Genomic DNA, 6,863 nt, shown 5'->3' on the forward strand with positions numbered 1-6,863 from the left:
GGAAGGACTGTATAGAGGGAAAAGAGGGGTGGGAGGGGTGGGGGGGAAGGGAAAAAATAGCAGAATGAATCAAACAGGATTACCCTACGTAAATTTATGATTACACAAATGGTATGCCTTTACGCCATGTACAAACAGAGAAACAACATGTATCCCATTTGTTTACAATAAAATAATAAAAATAATTAAAAAAAAGAAACTCTGCCTTACCTTCTCTAATAAATTAACTTCTAGTACTTTACTGGGCAGAAGTAAAGATTGGCATCTGCTACATGGAGAGAGAGAATATATCTAAGTATTTACCATCCTAAAAATATATTTAAAATATTCTATCTATGCCTTCCCTTCTGAGTAATCCTGATACAATCATATTCTGAGCATGAGTGTATAGTGTAAATCAGGAGTTGCTGTTGGTTTCCCCAGTTCTATGTCAGTGGTAAAATGCAAAAGAATGACAAAGAAAATATTATCTGACTTCTAATATTTAGTGGTTATTTTAATTCCATTGGTTTTTTTCTTATTTTTTTATTTGAGCTTTTAGATATACATGACAGTAGAATATATTTTGACATATTATACATACATAAAATATAACTTATTCTAATTAGCATCCCATTCTTGTGGTTGAAAATTATGTGCAGTTACATTGGTCACTTATTCATATATGAACCTAAAAAGTTATATCTGATTCATTCTACTGTCTTTCATATGCTCATTCTCACTCCCTTCCCTTCATTTCCCTTTGTCTAATCCAATGAACTTCTATTATCTCCTCCCCCAACTTACTGTGTGTTAGCATCCACATATCAGAAAGAACATTCAGCCTTTGTTTTTTCTGGGATTGGCTTATTTCACTTAGCATGATATTCTCTAATTCCATCCATTTACCAACAAATGCCATAATATCATTCTTCTTTATGGCTAAGTAATATTCCATTGTGTATATATACCACATTTTAAAAATCCATTCATCTGTTGAAGGGCATCTAGTTTGGTTCCATAGTTTAGCTATTGTGAACTGAACTGCTATAAACACTGAAGTGGCCACATCTGTGGATGCTGATTTTAAGTCCTTTGGGTATATACTGAGGAATAAGATAAATGAATCAAAAGATGGTTCCATTTCAAGTTTTCTGAGGAATCTCCATATTGCTTTCCAAAGTGGTTGCACAGATTTAAAGTCCCACCAACAATGTATGAGTGTACCTTTTCCCCCACATTCACACCAACATTTATTGTTACTTGTATTCTTGATAATTGCCTTTCTGACTTGAGTAAGATGGAATCACAGTATAGTTTTAATTTGTATTTCTCTAATTGCTAGAGATGTTGAACAGTTTTTCATATATTTTTTCACCATTCATATCTTTTCTTCTTTGAAGTTCCGGTTCAGTTCTTTTGTCCATTTATTGATTAAATTATTTGTGTGTGTGTGTGTGTGTGTGTGTGTGTGTGTGTGGTTTTTGTCTTTTAGGTTTTTGGGGTTTTTTTTGTGTGTGTGTTAAGTTTTTTGAGTTATTTATATATCCTGGAGATTAATGCTCTATCTGAGGTGCAAGTAATTGTTTACTTTGCTGTGAAGAAGCATTTTAGTTTAATACCATTCATTTATTGATTATACATTTTACTTCTTACACTTTAGGAGGCTTGTTGAGAAATTCAATTCCTAAGCTGACATGGTGGAATGTTGGGCCTAAATTTTCTTCTACTAGGCACAGGGTCTCTGGTTTAATGCCTAGATCTTTGATCCACTTTGAGTTGAGTTTTCTGCCCGCTAAGAGATAGGGATTCAATTTCACCCTGAATTTCCAGTTTTCCCAGCACAGTTTGTTGAAAAGGCCATCCTTTCTCCAATGTATGTTTATGGCACCTTTGTCTAGTATGAGGTGACTGTATTTATGGGGGTTTGTCTCTGTGTCCTCTATTCTGCTCCATTGTAGCTTGCATTCCACCAGATCATAATGGAACAAAATTAGAAATCAATTCTAAAATAAAAAATAGAAATTCCTCTTACACCTGGAGACTAAATAATATGCTATTGAATGACCAAAGGATGGTAGAAGAAATCAGGGATGAAACAAAAGAAAAATACTTAGGAGTAAATGAGAATAGCAACACAACTTCTAAAAATCTCTGGGACACTAGAAAGGCAGTTCTATGCATTGAGCACATTCTTTAAAAGAATAGAAAGTGAAGAAATAAATAACCTAATGTTACATCTCAAAGCCCCCCAAAAAGAAGAACAAATCGACACCAAAAGCAGTAGAAGACAGGACATAATTAAAATCAGAGCTGAAATTAATGAAATTGAAACGAAAAAAATTTTCAAAAAATCAACAAAAGTTGCTTATTTGAAAAATGAATAAAATTAATAAACTTTTATACAAGCTAACAAAGAGAAAGAGAGAGAAAATTCAAGTTACTAAAATTTGTGGTGAAAAAGAAAATGTCATGACAGGCACTACTAAAATACAGACAATAATCAGAAACTACTTTGAAAATTTATACTCCAATAAAATAGAAAATACTAAAGACATCAACAAATTTCTAGAGGTATATGAACTACCAAAATTCAATCAGGAAGACATAGAAAATTTAAACAGATTAATTTCAAGCAATCAAATTGAAGATGCCATCAAAAGCCTACCAACAAAGAAAGCCTAAAACCAGATAGATTATCCACTGAGTTCTACCAGAACTTCAAAGAAGAAATAACAACAATCCTCCTCAAATCATTCAATGAAATAGAAAAGGAGTAAACCCTTCCAAACTCATCCTATGAAGGTAGTATCACCCTGATATCAAAACCAGATGAAGACAAATCAAGGAAAGAAAACTTCAGGCCAATATCTCTGATGAACATAGAGGCAAAAATTCTTAATAAAATGCTGGCAAATTGCATACAAAAATATATTTTAAAAGATAGTGCACCATGATCAAATGGGGTTCATCCCAGGGATGTAAGGATAGTTCAATATGGAAAGCAAATGGTAATTCACTGCATCAGTAGACTTAAAGATAAGAATTACAGGATTATCTCAATAGATGCAGAAAAACCATTTGACAAAATGCAGCATCAATTCATGTTTAAAACTCGAGAAAATCTAGGGATAGTAGGAATGTACCTCAACAATGTAAAAGCTATATATGTTAAACCCAAAGCCAACATCATTCTAAATGGAGAAAAATTGAAAGAATTCCCTCTAAAAACTGGACCAAGATAGGGATGCCCTCTTTCACCACTTCTATTAAGCTTAGTCCTTGAACCTCTAACCAGAGTAATTAGGCAAAAGAAAGAAATTAAAGAGATATGAATAGGAAAAGAACCCAAACTATCATTAGCCACTAACAACATGATTCTATGTGTAGAAAGACCAAAAAAACTCCACCAGAAAGCTTTTAAACCTCATAAATTAATTCAGCAAAGTAGCAGAATAGAAAATTAACACCTATAAATCAATTTTGTTCTTATACACCAATGATGAATCAACTGAAAGAGAAATTAGGAAAACTATCTATTTGCAATAGCCTTAAAATATAAAATACTTGGAAATCAGTCTAAAAAAAGAGGTGAAAGACCTCTACAATGAAAACTACAAAACTAAAGAAAGAAATTGAATAAAACCATAGAAGATAGAAAGATCTTCCATGTTCATGGTTAGTCAGAATCAACATTGTCAAAATGGCCATACTACCAAAAATGCTATATAGATTTAATGCAATTTATATTAAAATAGCAATGATAATTCTTCATAGAAATAGAAAAAGCACTCATGAAATTCGTTTGGAAAAATAAGAGGCCCAGAATAAGTCAAAGTAATCCTCAGCAAGAAAAGTGAAGCAGGAGTCATCACAATACCAGACCTTAAACTATACTGCAGAGCTATATGAACAAAAAGGCATGGTATTGGCACCAAAATAGACATGAAGACCAATGGAACAGAATAGAAGACACAGAGACAAATCCATTGGGGTTTTTTGTTTGTTTATTTCTTTTGTACTTGTGAGTCAATGCCAATTATTTTTAAAACTCCATTTCTTTTCTACCACGTTTCAATGGCTTTCAGGAAGAAATAGAAATGTGTTCATGTTGTCTACTGTAGCTAAGTAGAGTCCTCTGTCTCTGCAACTAGGACGATACCAAGGGACACACTGAGACCACTGAAGCCTGGACACTGCTGGTTAAAGTTCCTGGGTATCCAAGAGCACTGTTCTACTCAGAGAAGATGGTGCATGAAGACAGAAACCCCATGGTCCTTCCTTCATGTCAGAGTTTTACTGATTCATTTCATCCAATATACCTTATTGCATAATGGTTGTAAGGCACTGTGAAGACAGTCACAGGATGATATTGACTTAGCTGTGCTGCCACTCTGTCCCATTAAGAGAAACAGCCAAGGAAGTTGAGACTTGAACCTCCATTAATCCTGTTTGCCAATCATGGTGCAAATTCCTTATGTTCCTTCCCTCATCTCACACTTACAATCACCCTCAGAACCAGGCATCCCTACCTCACATCTGAGGCACCCAAAGCTGGGATGAATTGAGGGTCCCCAGAGTAAAACAACAACTGGCAGGGCATGTTTCTTACTCAGTGCCTGTGAAGCTGTAATTATTTTCTTCAACCACTGTACTATAGAGAATTGTGTAATACAGGACAGAATGTACTCACATGATTTCACACCATATGCTTCAGGGCTCTTTCAGTTGAAGTGAGAGGATCACATGTGTAAAGTGCTTAGATAAATCAACCTGTACCAAAAAGGTGTGTGGAACTGATGATTCAAGAATGTAGATGTCTTCCTGTGTTCGGACAGGGCAGTGGGAAAAGTTAAGCATTTGTTGTTGTTGTTGTTGTTGTTGTTGATGTTGTTTTGGGCAAAACTGGACTTGGGACTCAGGAATTCTGCATTCTGGTCAAGCACTCTTCTGTGACAGACATCTCCACCCACTGGGTAAATGTTTTACTTAGTCTATTTCAATTATTTAATTAAATAATTTCATTATTGTTGTGTTTTAAATGTTCATTTTTCTTGTAGATGCAAGTCCTCCATAAAATGTATGTTTTGCAAACACTCCCTCTCATTCCAAGATCTGCTTTTCCCTCTTTTAATAATGAACTAAGTTGACAAAGTCACATAACAACTTCTACATCTGGTGTTTTGAGGTTACATTATTGAGACCTTACCGTCCACTAGATACAGCTAAGACTACTGAATAAAATATGTTGCAATGCTCTGTTCTATGGCCTGGCTTGTGATCACATAATTTTCATGTTATTCATTATTGCTAGGGTAGGTTTCATAAACTTGTAAAGTTTTAAGGAGTATGTTATAGATGGCAAAATAAGAAAAACTGGTATATTCATTATATACTTCACTAATGAAATGATTCAAATTTCTAAATATTCCCAGGAGAAGATAAAAGATAGGTAATATTTTTAAATGAAACATTTTCACAATTACTAATGAAAACATTGACTTGTTTCTGGAAGATAAATTGTAATACTAGACTTTGTGCTTAAAACAAATATTCAATGCGTGATCAAGAATTTTAAAGATTACAATTTCCTTGGAAGTTACCATCAATGAGAAATTTCAAAAGGAAATATAAAAATTAAGCTTGATTTTTAATGAACAAATAAATTTATATGTATGTACAAGATTCAGTGTGATGTTATAATGCACATATAAATTGTAGGGTGATTCAATCACATTACCCTACCTATCATTTCACATAGGTTTTTGTTTTTGGTTTTTGTTTTTTGGTACCAGGGATTGAACTCAGGGGCACTTGACCACTGAACCACATCCCTAGCCCTAGTTTGTATTTTACTAAGAGACAGTGTCTCACTAAGTTTCTTAGTGCCTCACTGTTGCTGAGGCTGACTTTGAACTCAAGATCCTGAGCCGCTGGGATTATAGGTATGTACCACCACACCCAGCTCATATAGTTCTTATTTTTTTTTGAGAATATTTGAAATCTATTCATTCAGCAATTTTGAAATATTACTATATATTTATTGACTATAGTCACCATTCCCTGCAACAGATTAAAATCTGTTCCTCCAAAATGAACCTATGTACCTTTGATCAACACCTCTTCTACCCACCTCCCACCTCTCTTAAGCATCATCCCACTCTCTGTTCTGTGAGGTCAATACACACAGAAAGACAGGCTCTGTATTTACCTCACCTACACATGACATCTAAAAAGTGATCAAGTTTAATTCAGTTTTAGCACCATTTAAAACTTTCTAATTGAATTATATGTAGATAATGTAAGAGCTGTCTCTCATTCACACTTTCAATTCACACTCACTTTGAATAAACTCCGAATCAGTTTCGCTTTTTCATTTTAAGTCCTTGAAAATAACAAGGAACCCCTAATTTGTAGAAGCCTTATACATTGTTGGATTAATCACACAGTAACTGTCTCACACTCCACTTGAAGACTGTCACTGTAGATGGGCAGATGGGCAGATGTATCTACCCTAGGGAGATGAATGTTGGACTTTGACCTGGAGAAGTGATTGTTCCCACATGAATTCCCGCCACCACGCAGGACAGCACCTGAGACTCAGCCCTGTGCTCCTTGGGCACACAAAACACAAATGCCACCAGCAACCCAAAGGCCTCTTGCCCACAGGGTGCTGTGTACCTCTACCTGTGACAGGGTAGCTCCTGTGCAGATGGTGGGGAACCACTTTGTTTGGAGCAGAGAAGCTATTTTAGCTCATTGTTCTTGTTCCTGACAGTCATAGTGAGACCTCTTTACTCTTGACTTCCCAGGAGACTCTTTCTGGGTTAAAATCTGCCACAGCAACCAGAGAGAAACCCCAACTGTACCAGGTCCAACCTGAC

Source organism: Sciurus carolinensis, chromosome 11 (genome assembly GCF_902686445.1).
Source record: "Sciurus carolinensis chromosome 11, mSciCar1.2, whole genome shotgun sequence".
Lineage (NCBI taxonomy): Eukaryota > Metazoa > Chordata > Mammalia > Rodentia > Sciuridae > Sciurus > Sciurus carolinensis.